Source organism: Coregonus lavaretus, assembly GCF_964263955.1.
Source record: "Coregonus lavaretus genome assembly, chromosome: 19".
In the NCBI taxonomy this organism is placed as follows: domain Eukaryota; kingdom Metazoa; phylum Chordata; class Actinopteri; order Salmoniformes; family Salmonidae; genus Coregonus; species Coregonus lavaretus.
The window spans coordinates 24,927,586-24,945,718 of NC_140006.1; the positions used below are offsets into that span (position 1 = coordinate 24,927,586).

General features: G+C 41.6%; 1 pseudogene across 1 annotated transcript; it reads right to left on the minus strand.

Annotated features, from left to right (window-relative positions):
* Nucleotides 1-839: 839 nt before the first annotated feature.
* On the minus strand, nucleotides 840-16,145 carry LOC311146247 (ankyrin repeat domain-containing protein 33B-like; annotated as a pseudogene). The gene is made up of 4 exons: nucleotides 15,718-16,145; nucleotides 3,706-3,835; nucleotides 3,241-3,348; nucleotides 840-1,612 (listed from the first exon to the last, which is right to left on the minus strand). The product of its transcript is annotated as an ankyrin repeat domain-containing protein 33B-like (transcript).
* Nucleotides 16,146-18,133: the final 1,988 nt, after the last annotated feature.

The following is an 18,133-nucleotide window of genomic DNA, read 5'->3' on the forward strand; positions in this document are numbered from 1 at the left end:
TGGTTTGATGAGCATGAAAACAATGTAAACCATATGCCATGGCCGTCTCAGTCATCAGATCTCAACTCAATCAAACACTTATGGGAGATTCTGGAGTGGCGCTTGAGAAAACGTTTTCTACCACCATCAACAAAACACCAAATTATGGAATTTCTCATTGAAGAATGGTGTCACATCCCTCCAATAGAGTTCCAGTCACTTGTAGAATCTATGCCTAGGTTAATTCAAGCTGTTCTGGCTCGTGGTGGCCCAACGCCCTATTAAGACACTTTATGTTGGTGTTTCCTTTATTTTGGCTGTTACCTATTCATACATCCAACTGATTCGTGTATTGTCTGCTTTGAGAATATCCCTAAAACCCAGACAAACATACATTTTTTTGGTGGAGATGAAAAGGTCTCTGACCAAAACATTGACACAATAAACAATGTGCAAAGGTATTGTATGTGTTTGAGTTATCATTTTTACAATGGAGATATAAAACATAGTCATAATCTGAAGAAATGCAGATTAAATGGAGAAATGCATAATCCGAAGAAATCTGAAGAATGCAAACAAAAATAAATCTGTATCAAAGTTCAAGTATGAATTCCTCACAATGAGTACACAGTTCAAGCCAAGTGTTCCTTTCCCATCACTGTCAAAAGCCAGAAACAGAGTAACCAATCTGGGACAGGAAAAGATAGCTCTACATGGCTACAGTTAAATCAAGTGGCACAGTCTTTAAAATCTCAAATGCTGGTGATAACTTCAACTCCACAGTTCATAACCAATTACAGTTGGCTCGCACCCCAAGGCTCTTGAAAAGCAATTTGACCTCTCCTCATAGCTCAAGTCTTTCACCGCCTCCTCACTGTGGGTAAACGTCTCTTCTTCCCCTCCTCCTCTTGCTTCCTCCTCTCCTCCTTAGCCTCTTTGTACCTCCACTTGGGGAGCTGGAGGAGCTCGGGGTCCTTGCTCTTCCTTCTCTTCTCAGGGTTGGGCCCAGAGGGGACCTTGCACAGCCTCACCTTGGGGACCACAATGCCAGGCCTGATACTGCTCCTCCTCATCATGTTCAGGGGCAGCAAGCTGGTGCGCCTCAGGGCCGAAGTACCGGCCACCGCAACTTTTTGCAACATTTGGGTCTGCAGGCTGGCCCTCTTCTTAGGAACCAACTGCACCTGGGAGTTATTGAACAGCTTCTTGTTGTTGTTGAAGCGGTTGGGGCCCAGGCGCTTCAGCTCGTCCACTCGCTGCTTCCTGAGGATCTCCGGCATGGCATAGTGCCGCTTCTCGATGCAGGGTGGGCTTCTCGGGGCCACGGTGTGGCAGGCGGTGGCGATCAATGGGCTGGACAGGGCGGTAGTGATGCGCACCATGTGGTCCATCACACCGGAATCCACGGGGTCCATCTTCATGCGGAGGGAGAACCTGCAGCAGGCCTTGTCTGCCACCTTCTGCCAGCAGCTCTTGGACTCCTGGCATTGGGTCACTAGCTCCTGCAGCATGGGCCATTCCAGCTTGTAGGAGTCACAGAACTGCTCGGCGCACGGCTCATAGCGGCATGTGAACAAAGCCCACTCCCTGGAGGTCATCTTGCGGCTGTAGTCCCTCGCCTCCATGTCCGCTCCTTGTAGAGGGAATACACAAATAAAGAGAGGCATTGAATGTGTTGGTATTCAATTGTCATTTCAAAATGTTTACATTTATCGGAGCTCTTACAGATGTCGGATCTTAATTTGACCCGTTTCATCACAGGAGGAATATAGGAGCAGCAGGAGTATTTGAATATCTGAAGAAACAGTGTTTGCATACAATACAGTAACGTACCTACATTGTACCTTAGACTGCATGGCCACTTGGCACCAGTTCAACAACTAAATTTTGACAGTTGATTCGTAACCTTAGGTTCGCTAGAAACGTTAAGATGTCCTCTACAAAGTGTTGACAGCATTCCACAAGGATGCTGGCCCATGTTAACTTCAATGCTTCCCACCGTTGTGTTAAGTTGGCTGGATGTCCTTTGGGTGGTGGACAATTCTTGATACACACGGGAAACTGTTGAGTGTGAAAAACCCAACAGTGTTGCAGTTCTTGACACACTCAAACCGGTGCTCCTGGCACCTACTACCATACCCAGTTCAAAGGCACTTAAATATTTTGTCTTTCACACATTCACAATCCATGTCTCAATTGTCTCAAGGCTTAAAAATCCTTCTGTAATCTATCTCCTCCCCTTCATCTACACTGATTGAAGTGGATTTAACAAGTGACATCAATAAGGGATCATAGCTTTCCCCTGGTTTCACCTGGTCAGTCTATGTCATGGAAAGAGCATATACATATATACCGAAAAAGTGTCAATGCTCTTGTGGCTAAATGGAAGCAAGTCCCCGCAGGAATCTTCCAACATCTAGCGGAAAGTCTTCCCAGAAGAGTGGAGGCTGTTTATAGAAGCAAAGGGGGAGCAACTCCATATTTTTGCCCATGATTTTGGAATGAGATGTTCGACGAGCACGTGTCCACATACTTTTGGTCATGTAGTGTAGCTTTCTGGGCAGAGAGATCTCGTCCTATTCATTGTCTCCTTTGCCCAGATACTGGTTCAGTTGTTGATGTGTATGGATGCATTTCAGATAAATGCACATTTGAATGTTGCAGTAATAGGATCTATATGCCTACAGTAGCAGTAGTACATTTATTCATATTCTGTCTGGCGCTTTTAACATTTTAGCGAGTTAGAGAGGGTCATCACTAATTACTACAGCCTCAAAGTCATAATTATGGCTAAACCCCACCTATTTCTGCAATTTCTCTTCTTAAAATCTGATTTTAAACCTAACCCTAACCTTAATCACACTGCTAACCTTATACCTAACCCTAATGTTAAATTATGACCAGAAACCACATTTTTGTTTTCATGAATCTTTACTATATAGCCAACTTGGACTTTGTAGCTGTGCTAACTAGTGACAACCGCGAGAGAGGGAGGATGAGTTTGATAGCTGGCACTGTTCCAAACGACTCGACTGCCCCGGAATGTGGTGAAAGAGAACTGCAGTTTTTCAGTGAACGTATCTAAATCTCATTTGAATTTCCTGATGCTCAGGAAGTTTTTCTGCGAGAAAATATACAATTAAGATCCGACATCTGTAACTTTACAAACTTATTCTTCTTCACAGTGGGCCTAGCAACAAAATAAAGAAAAAGTAAACGTTGTAAAAATTATATAGAAAAAAATAAATATTATAGCTTTACCTGCCCTCCCTTGCATGGCTGCCTTCATCAAAGCGGTGAATCCATGGCAGTTCCTACGCTCTAGGTTGGGGAAGTAGTTGATCAAGCAGCTGGATATCATAATGTTGCCTGATATTAAAAAATAACCAAATGTGTTATTCACCTTATTCACAATAATAATATAATAATATAATATGCCATTTAGCAGACGCTTTTATCCAAAGCGACTTACAGTCATGTGTGCAAACATTTTTACGTATGGGTGGTCCCGGGGATCGAACCCACTACCCTGGCGTTACCAATTGAGCTACAGAGGACCACAATGAACCAATTTTAATTATACTAATTATTTTCAGATCAAAACTTTTGTTTTAATCTGGCTGTTTTCATTTAGAATAATCATATTCGTTCATGACACATTCCCAAAATATACTGTACTAGGAACCAACCAACCTGCCAGCATTGAAACATCTGTAGATTTCTTACCTGCTTGAGCAGCTGTCATGAGGGCTGTATTCCCCTCGTTGTCTTGCCAATTGACATCGATGTGGGGACACTGAGAGAGCGCTATGACCACATCCACCCAGCCGATGTAACAGGCTACTATCAGCCCATTCTGAAAAACACATACCACATTCAAAAATCAGTGACACATCCCTCTTTTTGGATGTATGTTTACTGCTTTAGTTATTGTAAGTCAGTGGCCTTCTGGTGACTCTTTTGACACACAGTGCCATACTGTTCCAACTCAAACATTTGGCCTTGCGCATAAAGTATAGAACGTCACACAACTACAGGTACGTCACTTGTCTACTTTAGATCTCAAGAAAGATACACAACTCCAGACGTGGCTGCTGCTAGTGCTTGTGAATGGCTTTGTAGCTAACTAAAGACACAAGGCAAGCTCACCCACCCAGGACTCTGAGGTCACTGTTACACTCCCTGGAGCCTGATTTTCTTAAGACGGTTGTCTCAGTGCTCATTATCCCAACACAGTTGCTTCACAGGGTCAATTGGATCAATAGCTCTGCTCTTTGAGGCGCGTTAACAGCTACTCTAGCTCTAGGTGTGTGGTGCTAGACTTGTGTTGACACTGTAGAATATGACAGTGGGTAGTCTCATTTGTTAATGAGAGATGACTTAAAAACTATCTATCCTTGGGGTTCTTTGAAGTATTTGTGAAACAATTTATCTAACAAAATAAACAAATACTTGGTGTGACACTGATAAACCTATACGATTGGAGGGTAATGTATTGCCAGAGACGCCAACTGACAGGCCTACTGATCCCCAAGGAAATTCCAAGTTAAGTCTCAGCTAATAGACTTTCTGGAGCTTTCTGAACCATCTGCCTGCTGTTGCCTACAGTGCTAATCACAGTCCACCAGACCTATGGTGAGATAGCATAATGACGTATAGTAAACAGTACACAAGAGTGGCTCAAGGGCTCCGTTTGTGGATTTGGGGAAAACCCGGTCACCAAGGCAACTGTACAACCAATCACAGTTAAGATATGGATTCAATCAGTATCGAGGAAGATCCGTTTAAAAATGTAAAGGTAATTTCCGATTGAGCCGACATATGCAGTATTTACCGTGAATACAGTCTCGTGCAATAAAGTGGATCTTCAGCACTATGGATTGAATAGAGCCCTAAGTCATCTGAAGAAAACTCGTTAGACATTGTGTATTCTCACTGCTTAGTGCTTACATGGTCAACTGATGTAAAGGTCTCTGAGGTAGGCCTAGACCACAGCTTTGGGACCAAAGAGGAATTACAAGTAAACAAAGCGTTTTGCCCACTCATAATGAAAACCCGAAACTCAAAAGCTTTGAAGGATCAGCAGAACTTCCAGTATTCTCACTGCTTAGGGCTTACATGGTCAACTGATGTAAAGGTCTCTGAGGTAGGCCTAGACCACAGCTTTGGGACCAAAGAGGAATTACAAGTGAAAGTATTTGACAACAACACCCCATCTACAAACAACCCAAAGGAGAACATAATCTTGGCATGGCTCACTATCTATCTTGGCCCCGCTATCTGCAGTGTTGGGGAGTAGTGAACTACATGCAGTTCAACTACTAATTAAACTATATTTTGCAGTAGCTTCGTGGTACAGTACCAGTCAAAAGTTTGGACACACCTACTCATTCAAGGGTTTTTCTTTTCTTTTTACTATTTTCTACATTGTAGAATAATAGTGAAGACATCACAACTATGAAATTACACATATGGAATTGCGTAGTAACCAAAAAAGTGTTAAACAAATCAAAATATATTTTAGATTTTAGATTCTTCGAAGTAGCCACCCTTTGCCTTGATGACAGCTTTGCACACTCTTGGCATTCTCTCAACCAGCTTCATGAGGTAGTCACCTGGAATGCATTTCAATTAACAGGTTGTTGGGATCTATTTTCTTATAACTAGATGTGATGCCTAGCTTAGAAAGAATACATGAATGATTAAACATAATAGGTTTGTGCTGTACTGATATATATTGTTTAACATAACAAGCTGTGATTAATGTGAGGAACCGTTAGGGGGTAGGCTGAGACAGACTTGTGACTCACACACACACTGCCTCTTTGTTAAACCGCTCAAGGACATGTGTTCTGCTACAAAGAAGAACAAACTATGTCTGAGGTTGCTGACTCGAGACAAGTTGTATAGATAACAACTAATGCCCGGCAACAGTGAAGCGCCAAGGAGCTGGGACCAGCCTGTGCGCCATCGATAGGTTGGGTAAGTTTAAACCACACCCAGCCTCTACTCTGACAGGCCCAGCAGAGAGCGGGAACTATCTCTGTCAGAGTATTTAAAGAAGAACTTATAACAAAAGCTCAGTTCTCTGTCTGCCCTGCGTGGTTTTTCAGTGGGCCCGTATATACGAACATCATATTTACCATTCAAGTGTTTTCATTAATTAAAATACTAGTCTATTTTAGAAGACGTATATTGACCTCTTTTTGTTCCTATACCAGATTTGAATAGACGCAACTTGACAATTGGTGACCGCCGATGTGATCTGGTAAAGGGACTTCGCTGGGTATTGTCCGGCCGATTGGACATCGCTGTCGTTTCACAAAGAGTCCAGACAACTAAAAACAGGTAAGCAGACACCTATTGTTATATAACTAAAGTTCTGCACATTGGCTTTATCCTAATTAATTTTGTGAAACACCTGTTTGATGTAAGTGAACTAAATTATGAATTATTATACGAATTATTATGAGTAGATAAGCACCATATTGTGACATGCAAACCTGTGGTGAATGTGATGTTAAACCATGGTACCATAGAGTATTGTTCCACCGGCAAGGTCCGTAACTACGAGGGTACAGCTAGGACCAGGAAAATACTGAAATCCTCAGGCTAGGACCACCAGGGGTGGGTACTGGGGGTATAGGGAGTTATTGGATTAAAAGTGTTGCGCTACTGGCAAGGATCGTAACTACGAGGGTACAGCTAGGATCAGAGGGACACTTACAATTTTAGATAGTGTTGCGCTATCGGCAAGGTCCGTAACTAGTACGGCTAGGATCGTAGGAGCACTTTAATGTACACTATAGTGTTGCGCTTCGGCAGGGAGTTGTACTTGGGGGATACAACCCAGATCGGAGGAGCACTTTAAAGTATAGGGTGTTGTATGAATGAGAGTGCAAATGATCCCAGTGTAATAAAAGAGTGATTGCAAATGAAACAAAAGAGTGAATGCGGGTTATTAAAATGAATAAACCTGTATACCTTGATAGAAAACTAATTAGGAGTTAAAGAAGTCTGTAGCTGCTTAAACCGTATAACCCGTTAATAACAATTGGGAATAGATATACTAGGGTAGAGAAATTAAAATAAAATATATATTAAAAGTGAGACATAGAATCATTAAAAAATTTAAAATTTCTAAAATAAAGATAAAAAGAAAAAAGTGTTAAATAAATATGGCGGGACACACAGAGGCGGAACGGGTGCTGAAAGTACTGAAGTCCACCCTTGAAACAAACTGAGGAAAAGATGGAAAGGAGTGGAAACGGAGAGGAGAAAAATTATACAAAGAGTGAATAGAAGACGGTTGTATAATTGCAACTGACGGAATCCCAGGAGACGGAGAACCTGGCAGAATACTAGAAACACTGAAAATAAGAACTCAGAAAGCAGAAGGTGAATGGAAGAAAGAAGGAGAACCCAGAAGGGGTCAAATCAAGGAAGGAATGGAAAAAGCAAGGCTGAAGGAAAGAATAGGACTAGCAATGTTGGGAAAACTTACGAAAATGTGGGAAGAAAAACAGAACAATAAGGAGAAGCAGGACAAGAAGGAACGATCCAGGTTTCCTACGGAACCGCCACCAAGATTATACCCAGAACTGCCTACGTCTCCACCCCCATACGAGGCACCAAAGCTAATGGCTCCAACACTGGATATTTTGGGGCACTGCTAGAAGCAGCAAGAGCTATACGAGACGGGGTTGAGAACATGTCCAGATTACAGGAAGAAGAAAGTCGTATGAGCCTGATGGGTGACGGCGACAGGGGAAGCCTGATGCTTGATGGGGGTTTGACCCAAACAGAACTGAAGAATCAGGAAAGGGAGGACAGAGAGAGAGAGAATAAAGAAATAAGGAAGTGAAAATATTGGAAGAGGAAGTAAGAAGAGGTGCGAAACAGCTGAAGGAAATGGAACAAACTATGCAAGACCTGAGCGAGGAGAGGAAACAAGAAAGTAGAGCAACCTCTCCACCAATGATGCACAGACCGGTTTCACCTCCCGGAGGGCACTATATAGACATGGGAGAAGAGCATGAAGAAGCAGTGAGAGAGAGAGAGAGAGAGAGAGAGAGAGTAGGAGGGGGCCAGTACCCACTGATAGCCTTACCTAATCTATTGGCGGGGAATGAAAGAGGCCCCAGCAACCTTAGAATGAGGTGAGAGCTAGTGCGGTTTTCATTTGGTGACGTCACTTGCTCTATGAACTGGAAGTATTTACTTTGAAAGGATCGCGGAATGTGTGGGGTGACTGGCAATGTATGTAGAGGGTCCCTGGTTCGAACCCAGGTAGGGACAGTGGGTAAAGCTTTCGCATTGGGGCTATAGACCTAGATTACTACGTGGATTGAGAAATGTGAAAGGTTGAATTAGATAGCTTAAGTAGAAGTATTCTAGAAAGGTCTATGAAAATATGTTACAAGGTCCCCGCGCCTCCCCCGTTGTGTAGGAAGGAGCAAGGGGAGGGGTGAGAGATAGTTCAAATGATAGGAATATCATTAAATGTATGCTTATCAATGATAGCAAGTATTTGTTTTATTAATGAGGGCCTAATCAGAGAGAACAGTTAAAGAAATTGAATAGCGAACTGAAATGGCGATAGAGCTGTGAAAATTGAGTTGAGGACAAAGGAGAATAATTTATGGCTCTGGTTAGCGAAAAAAAAAAAATAGAGACAGTCCAGCGAGTTAGATTGAGCTGTAAGATTTCAAGTAGAGGTCTAAATACTTGACTGGAAGGCAGTGCTTTGATCAATTCTAATTGTTTTTACTTTATTCGATAGGTTGCTTAACACCAGTGGTGTATGCAAATAGTTGGTGAATTCTAGAACGATAATTTATTTTCGTTACGGGGACCAGGGGATGCAAGTAGCTTTAGCTATTATGCTGAGGGAATAGCACCAACCTATAGTGGGTTCTAGATTTGTTAAATAAACAAACTTATATTTTTAACTAAAGTAATGCTATAGGCTACAATTATAACATTATCAGAAAAAGGCACAATTTAATGTGAAATAGTTATTACAATTATTATTAATAGTTATTACAGTTATTATCATTGATCCAGTAATGATAGAAGGATAGTAGAGGAAAGGCAAGGGATTAAATCTCATTTAGGGAAAGAAGAAGAGTATGAAGATATATTAGGGAGAAAATACCATTAACTGAGGAATATAAAACGTTTAGCTGAAAAAGACAACAGGAATAATTTACCTTACACCCTATTATAGACATTAGACCACACCAGAAGTAGAGATGGCAGGATCACCAGTAGCAATCATGAAGAGAAGGTTTCCAGAGAATAGTGAAGATATTGGTAGTATCTCTAACAAATGAGAAAAAGGACCAGAAAGATAGTAAGTAAATGGCCAAAGGAGGGAACATTTGATGTAACCATGATTGTATTGGCTAAAAAATGAAATATGACATTTACAGGGGGGACAGGAACAATAGAAGGGGAGACAGATTTTCCTAGGGGGTTGATCAAATAATTGATAATGGATCATTTGAGATGAGATCACATGTAGCAGATTTAGGGTAATCAATTAAATAATCATTGTATACTCGAGGAATTTTGAGTGGTTTTATGGATTAGTTATGAGGAATTAGATTGATACAAACAATTATTGATGGGTTAGGACTGGGGATATCTGTATCATGTTTTGTGTGTACTACCATCTTTAGATTACTGATGGCAATTGAAGGTTAACAAAATGTATAACCAGGAGAAAGAGATTAGCTTATCTCATTGGAATGTTGCCTAGGGCTAGGGGGAGCAGTAGTGAAGTTAGGCAGTATTTAGGTCATAAAAGTGAGCTACCAAATTAAGTGGGGCCTGGCTATTTGTGGTTGTTGTTTTTCAAATTGGGTTTTTCAAATAAAAAACAACACACCTAGTATGATGGTTATAAAGGGTTGTTATGTTAAATTTAGGGGGTTTGTGTTAGGTTTGAAAGATTTAAGTATGGACCTGTCATGTCCAACCATCTTCAGGTCAAGCCCGGGAGAGCTGGGGTAAAAATAAGGGATGGCAATTGGATGATAAATTACCAATATTACCTAAGTGATTGTTTAGGTAGGTGGTAATATTGACACATGAGCAGAATCATGTGTCAAAAGGGGGATGATAGTAGATGGTAGGATTAAATAATAAATATATACGAAGGAGAGGACAAAATACTTTAAAAATATATATATATATTTTTTTTTAGATACAGTCTAGAAAGAGAATGCACTCAGAAATAGAAATTGAGAGCTGAACACGTGTGAAGATAGTTTATTAACCACACCCGTATGTCAGAGGTTTTGTGCCCCACAGGTGAACTAAAGGAGAAGGTGACCCACTCTATCTAACCAGGTGACTGGTGAGCATCCAGTCCCTAAAGAAGAAAAACTGGAAGCAGGCCTGTTGGGAAGGGCCCTATCAGGTTATATTGGTCATTGCCTTTGCCATTAGAATAGCAGAAAGAGCAACCTGGGTCCACGTTACCCACTGCAAAAAGGTAAGAACACATGCAAGCACCACTGAACACATGCAGAGTTAGAGAGAAGAACTGGCCCAATAGGGTCTGGGGATCACCTCTGTTAACGAAGATCTCCTACCCCGACCTATCATCACTGTAGTGTGTTCTCAGGGTGTGAGTATGGGGTAGTACCAAGCAGAAAGACTGAGGACAGGAGAGGGTTGGCGGTTTTTGGGAATATGGATAACTTGAGTTGCATCATAGTCTCGGTAATGGTCTTGATATGTCAAGATCCACCACCAATTGTGCTATGCCCTTACCATTGTTAAGAAGTAAAAGAGAAGAGAAGCGACCCGACATACTGACCGTCAAGGACGAGTGGCCTACAAAATGGGAGTCAGAGAAGGGCTAGGGACGTAGCCAATGGGTGGGGTACATGTCAATAAGAAATTTGGGATTATAAAAAAAAAAAAATCCCATTATAAAAAATCCCATTATATTCGTGTTCGGCCCCCACGGCGGATTGTTCCTAGACTCAAGTGTTTAAAAACACTTGGGGATGGGGATATGAGACCGAGGGGGACTGAACATCCAGATGGGGGGTAAAGAGAAACAAAGACATCACCAATTATCAATTGGAGATAGTAGTAATGTGACAGACTTAAGTTCGGAAGCACAGGAGAGAATTTTGAACCTTACAGCCCCTGTAACCGATGTGTGGTGGGCGTGTGCCAGTAAAGGCAGTGTAAGGCAGAGAATTCCAAAAGGGTGGCTAGATACGTGCACCCTGGTTCTACTGGTTCAGCTAGTTAGAATTAGTCACCAGGAACCAAGGATTAAACAGATGTAGGAGGAGTTTTAACAAGAAGGAGAATAGCCCTATTTAGATGGATGCGATTGGGATACCAAGGGGGGTATCGGATGGATACCGAGCTATGAAACAATTAGGGGAAGGGTTTACTACCACGTCCTTTTGGTGGGTGACAAGCAAAATTGTGGATTGGATTAATTATATCTATTACGACCAACAACGATTTATTGGCTGGACTAGGGATGCAACAAAAGGGATCTTTGAACAATTATCCGCCATCTCACTCTTATGACTTAGTAAAAAGAGGTTGGCTCTAGATCAGGCAGAAAGGGGTGGTGTCTATAGAATGGTAAGCCATTGTTGTACATTTATCCCTAACAATACCAGTCCTGATGGGAGTATCTCTAAAGCCCTAGTTGGTTTAGATAAACTATCAGCTGAAATGAAGAGCATGGCTGGAATGGAGGGAAACGGACTGTTCTCCTGGTTGGGGGAGTGGTTTGGTAAGTATGCTGCACTGGTGGTTACTGGATTTCTGACCCTAGTAGTTGTGTTTCTAATATTAATGTGCTGTGCTGCCTGTGTAATTCCTTGTTTGAGAAAGTCTGTTACAGATGTCGTGCATGCTGCGGGTATGATGCCCCTCCTAGGGGCTCAAGAAGGAGATGCAGACACTGAGATGAAGCTGACTGAGGATGACCCTTGGTTTGCTATTGGTGAGGTGGTGGAGTGACACCCTAGTGGGTGTCTAAAGGGGGAATCAAAATTCCCTGTTTGTGTTTTTATGTTTTATAAATCCATTTTAACTATTGTGAATGTTTGTCTTTCCTTATGTGAAGGTTTGAAGTTCCTGGGTGGCTGGTAGCCAACCTAGTACAAGTTAGGTGTAGATGGAAGGACTGAAGGCCTTTTTATTATCATTATTGCCTATTAATAAAAGTGTGATTCTTTTTGTTTGTATTGTATTTTAATGAGTGACACCCTAGTGGGTGTCAAAAGGGGGAATCCTAAATTTCCCTGAAATTTCTTATTTTGGGTTCACACCCAGCGGGTGTGAAAAGGGGGATTGTTGGGATCTATATTCTTATAACTAGATGTGATGCCTAGCTTAGAAAGAATACATTAATGATTAAACATAATAGGATTGTGCTGTAGTGATATAGATTGTTTAACATAACAAGCTGTGATTAATGTGAGGAACCGTTAGGGGGTAGGCTGAGACAGACTTGTGACTCACACACACACTGCCTCTTTGTTAAACCGCTCAAGGACATGTGTTCTGCTACAAAGAAGAACAAACTATGTCTGAGGTTGCTGACTCGAGACAAGTTGTAAAGATAACAACTAATGCCCGGCAACAGTGAAGCGCCAAGGAGCTGGGACCAGCCTGTGCGCCATCGATAGGTTGGGTAAGTTTAAACCACACCCAGCCTCTACTCTGACAGGCCCAGCAGAGAGCGGGAACTATCTCTGTCAGAGTATTTAAAGAAGAACTTATAACAAAAGCTCAGTTCTCTGTCTGCCCTGCGTGGTTTTTCAGTGGGCCCGTATATACGAACATCATATTTACCATTCAAGTGTTTGCATGAATTAAAATACTAGTCTATTTTAGAAGACGTGTATTGAGCTCTTTTTGTTCCTATACCAGATTTGAATTGACGCAACTTGACAAGGTGTGCCTTGTTAAAAGTTAATTTGTGGAATTTCTTTACTTAACTTTAGTTCAGTAAACTATATGTTTATTAAGGTTAGCTTTAGTGTAGCTTAACTTCTTCCAGTATGAAGTAATTGGTAGCTTGGTAAACAATATTTTCAGAGTAGCTTCCCCAACACTGACTATCTGTCTAGGTCAATTGAAGAAAATAAAAAAAAAGTGCAGTTTAAGATTTGCCAAAATAACGTCTTAATCTGCTTAAACACAGTGCACATTCAGTGTGTTTGATTTGAAAACACTGCTGTGTGTGTGTTTGTTTACATCTACACAAACTACACATTAGGGCTCATGTCATGCCAGTGGTGGATGTAACATGAAACAACTGAGGGCATTTGTTGCCTTTATGCATCCAGACACTCGTGCCATTAAGTGTTGCATGACATCAAACTTCTCCCCTCATTTGTACTGTATTAGTCTGTCCCGTCACAAGACCGTAAGAAGGGAATACACAGGAAATCAGGGACCAACTGTATTTAGAATCTACAAGCAACACCTTTTGAATATAATGTACAGTACTAGTCACTGAATGCATAGGCTACTTATATTCCTAGTATTATTGCTTTACCACTTATGAGGATACAGCAGTGAGAAACACATCCAAAATTGCATTGGGTCTAACCCTAATGTCTACCTGTTCGCTATCCATAATGGTCATTAATGGTGTGAAGAATAAGGTATTTGAAGCCCCCCCCCCCTTGGTATTGTCCTGCTGCACCCTGATATCTTGGGTGAAACTTTTAAAAGCTCAGCCATGATTACGAGCTACTTCAACTCTATCTCAATCTCAGTGGCGGTCGGTGATGTTGAACATAAGGGAGGATGATAATTGTTTTGATGAGCATTGCCTAATTTCTATTACAACATATTGAATGACTGTCATTCATATTCCATTCACCCAGATCAATGTAACATCGATAGGTTTAGGCTACTACATGATGCTCAAATTTTTCCTATACCCATCATGATGTTGCTACAACCTAGCCTATGAATTAAAGATTACAACGTAGGTGCACAGGTTGAGAGAAATTTGAGTAATAAAGGTGACAGACATTGACAGATTCAATACCACCTTGCACAATCTTGCCTGCATCTAGCTGATCTAGGGTGTAATCATTAGTCCAAAAGTTGCAAACGAGAGTTTCTATTTGACAAATTCAGGTATGTTTATCTTCGTTTCGTTCCGTTTGCTTCCGTTTAAGAAACATTTTTCAACAGATTCGGCAGAATGAATACACCCCTGATCACACGCAAACACAGTTCACTTTCATAGCAGCCACATATAAACAGCATGATCCCTATGATCGTTGGATAATTCCTTCTCGCATCTACATGCCCTCCTCCTCTCACCATTTCCCTTTGCTTGTGGACTTCAGTGCACAACACATCAGCTGTCTGTGACCAGGCGAAAAAAACATTCCAAGCCAAATCTTCATATCATAATGACGCTACACACAGCCTACATTGTTGTCACCATATTAGCTAACATCAAGTCAACATAGCTACTAGACCTAACACGTTAGTAAACCCACTACAATCATGCAGTACAGTGTACAGTTGGCAAGCAGTTTAGCAGTTACACCGGCGGGCCCCAGTGGCAATAAAACCAAAAGCTTACCTTGACTTGGAAGCGTTCCAGTGTTGGATAGCCATAGCCAGCTAGGTAACATAGGATCCCTCTCTGTTTGAGCCGGGTGTTTGAGAAGGCTGAAGTACCTAGCTGCATTTACTAGCTAAGTAAGTGAAACTGAAACAATACAAAATACATCTTGTTCTCTCTCGCTCTCTCCTGATTCTCCTTCATTTTTGAAGAAATGTATTCAACCATTGTCTTTCTATCTTTTTGAGTCAACTACTCACCACATTTTATGCACTGCTGTGCTAGCTAGCTATAGCTTATGCTTTCACTACTAGATTAATTCATTCTCTGATCCTTTGATTGGGTGGACAACATGTCAGTTCATGCTGCAAGAGCTCTGATAGGTTGGAGGATGTCCTCCAGAAGTTGTCATAATTACTGTGTAAGTCTATGGAAGGGGGTGTAAACCATGAGCCTCCTAGGTTTTGTATTGAAGTCAATGTACCCAGAGGAGGACAGAAACTAGCTGTCCTCCGGCTACACCATGGTGCTACCCTACAGAGTGCTGCTGAGGCTACTGTAGACCTTCAATTAAAAACAGTGTGTTTTAATCAATTATTTGGTGACATGAATATATTTTGTATAGTTTTATTTAAAAATATGTTTCACAATTTTTATTTGTATGTAATTCACTGAGGAGGATGGTCCTCCCCTTCCTCCTCTGAGGAGCCTCCACTGCTCAATCTGCAATCCACACCCCCATCTGTTCCAGTGCTTAACCAACTGCTCTGAGTATTCCTCTGAGATTGTCACTGTCCACAGAAATGACACAGTTTGGGCCCTATATGACACTCAGCCCTATACAGAAAGGGGAGCAGAAAGCCTGGAAAAAAAATTCCTGGTTAAAATCTCTGCTGTCATTCTATCAAATCCCTATAAAGCAAATTCCTGATCGGTGGAGATCTCATGGAAACCTTCTTTACAAATATCTACGTTCCAATGTCCATACCAGCAAGCCATGTAGAAAGCATTATACATTGCATCATTGCAAGTAGGATGCCAGTGTGGACATTGGAACAGAAACCATGTTATATGTTTGTACAGTAGGCCTTTACTTGATAATACTGATATGTCACAGAAAACAGTTAATTTCTTTAACGACACCACAAACATACTCTGTTGTTCTTGTCTGTTTCTCTCACTTCCTCCTTTGTCACCCCTTGCCTTATCATAATCTTCACTATTTTGGAATTGTTATTGGAGCAGGCCTTGAAGAAGGACAGAGGTTTGGGGGTGTCTGGGCTGGGAGACATCGGGTGGATAGAAGGAGTTAGGCAATACTCCTGATATCCTTTGGCAGATCTGGCAATGTGTCAAAGTCAAACTCTTCAAATTCCTGATAGACGTCATCGTCGTCGTAATAGTTGCTTTCCTCATTGTCTCCCTCATTAGGATCCTCATTTTTATCGCCTGCGACCGTCTCCGACAAAATAGACCACCCCTCATCTCTGGGACCCCTGACAGCCCTGGCCTGGCCTCCAGAGATCCCATTCTGCTGAACATTTAACAAGGTCCCTCCACCTGGGTCCTCTGTGATCAGCATCATTTAACCTCCTGTTTGAATCCACCACAACAAGAAGAACAAGGCACCAAAATCCCAATCTCATCTGACCAATTCCCCCTCATTAAAAATGTAAATTCTTAGCTAGGTTTTGAAGAAGAAGCAATGTCAGTACAATCCCCAACCAGAACATAATCAAACATTTGTTCTGGTTCCAAAGCCACTTGAGGAGGATGCCTCAGAATGTCCCTTTTAATCCATCAATAAACCTTGTTCCCTGAAGCATTAGACGGACATCAAATACCTTGTTTACATTCATGTGACATCCCCAAAGGATCCTCTTGTTTTCATCAGCTCCTCATTTACCTTCTGTTTTTCTCACTTTCCAAATGGCAACCGGCAACAACAATGTGACAGCTTGAGAATTCATTTCTTGAATACATTTGTTGCCAAAGTTGTCCCACTAAACGCTGTTCACCAAAAGGCACTGTATTCTTTTAGACAGTCTCTAGTTCCTGCTGTGCTGATACCTTACTCTTCTATGCACCTGCAGTAAAACATTTTGTTTCCTTTGACTGATGTGGAAGATAATAATTTTCTAAACTGACGCTTCATAATCCCTTTAGTCAGTCGCTCCTGTCTCTCTCGCTCTCTCTCTCTCCCCTCCTCTCTCTCTCTCCCCTCCTCTGTCTCTCTCTCTCTCTCCCCTCCTCTCTCTCCCCGTCTCTCTCTCACTCTCTCGCTCTCTCTCTCCTCCTCTGTCTCTCTCTCTCCCTGTCTCTCTCCCCCCCCCCCCCCCCCCCCTTCTCTTATACTTTCTACTTAGTGGGAACTTTTGTAGTCTGATATTGTAATAGTATCTCCAAATTATATAGTTGAATAAAAAAAGTATTGAATGATAAAAGTACAGATTTAGTAGACTAGTATTGTATTTTCTTGGTCTGCATAGCTAAACCTCAATTCACAGATAAATTAGATATCGTACTCTCTCAGACATATTTTTCATTGCATGCCTGTGTGTGATAAACTGTTTTTGCACCATACCCATACCCTAAAACTATAGTTCATCCATTGACGTGGGGATTCCCCATCAGTCACTTCATGTCATTACCACCTTACCTCCGGCCCCGACTTGTTGTGCAGCATTTGCATATGACCCTAATCTATGGTTGGCTGCGGCTGCTGTTAGCTCTGTCTTAGCTGACTGTTAATTGGATACAGCAGAAATAACATTGCCTCTTACATATGTTTATTCTGAAAGTAAAGTTTGGGTCGGCACGATAGTGTGAAAGGGGTGTTAGAATTAGAATCTAGTAACCCATTTCAATAAACATTAAATATGCAGCCAACACAGCATTTCCAACCTCAACATATATCCATACTTGAGCTCCAAACACCTGTTGATGGAAATGTCATCCTATTCGCTTTATATAGCACTACTAGTATAACGTGGCAGATATTTCTGTCCAGATCTGGGATGGTAATCAAACATTTTCTAGGGATGAGGACAACACATTTTGACCTGCAAGTTATTTACAGTTTGACCATCAGGATTAGGGGCCGAGGAAAAGTATTAGCCAACCAGGATATCTCTCCAGGAAAAACAGTTATTTTGAGTTCCATTGATTTGGCATTATTCAGCATTATTGTAGATGTAAAGCTACTATCAGGTGTGATTATGTTATAGGCTATGAGATGACAGCATCATGACATGGCCTGTACTGAACCCAGTGCTGCTATCATAATGGGCCAGATTCTGACTTAGTAGTTGGTATTCAGACTTACTTTATGCAGGTGTGTAACAGGCTTTGCAGGCATGGTTCCCTTGCACGCGCAGAATATGTTTATTTAAACCGCTGAAAACCCTCCCACTTGCTGGCCAACAGATTTTCTCAACAGAATTTCTCATGGAGTTTTCATTCAATACGGTTTTCAGTACATTTATCTTAAAGCATCCCTTTAAATACGGTGTACCTTTAATTCTAATTTTGTCGACAGAATACATGGAGAGAACAGGTTCAGAACATAGG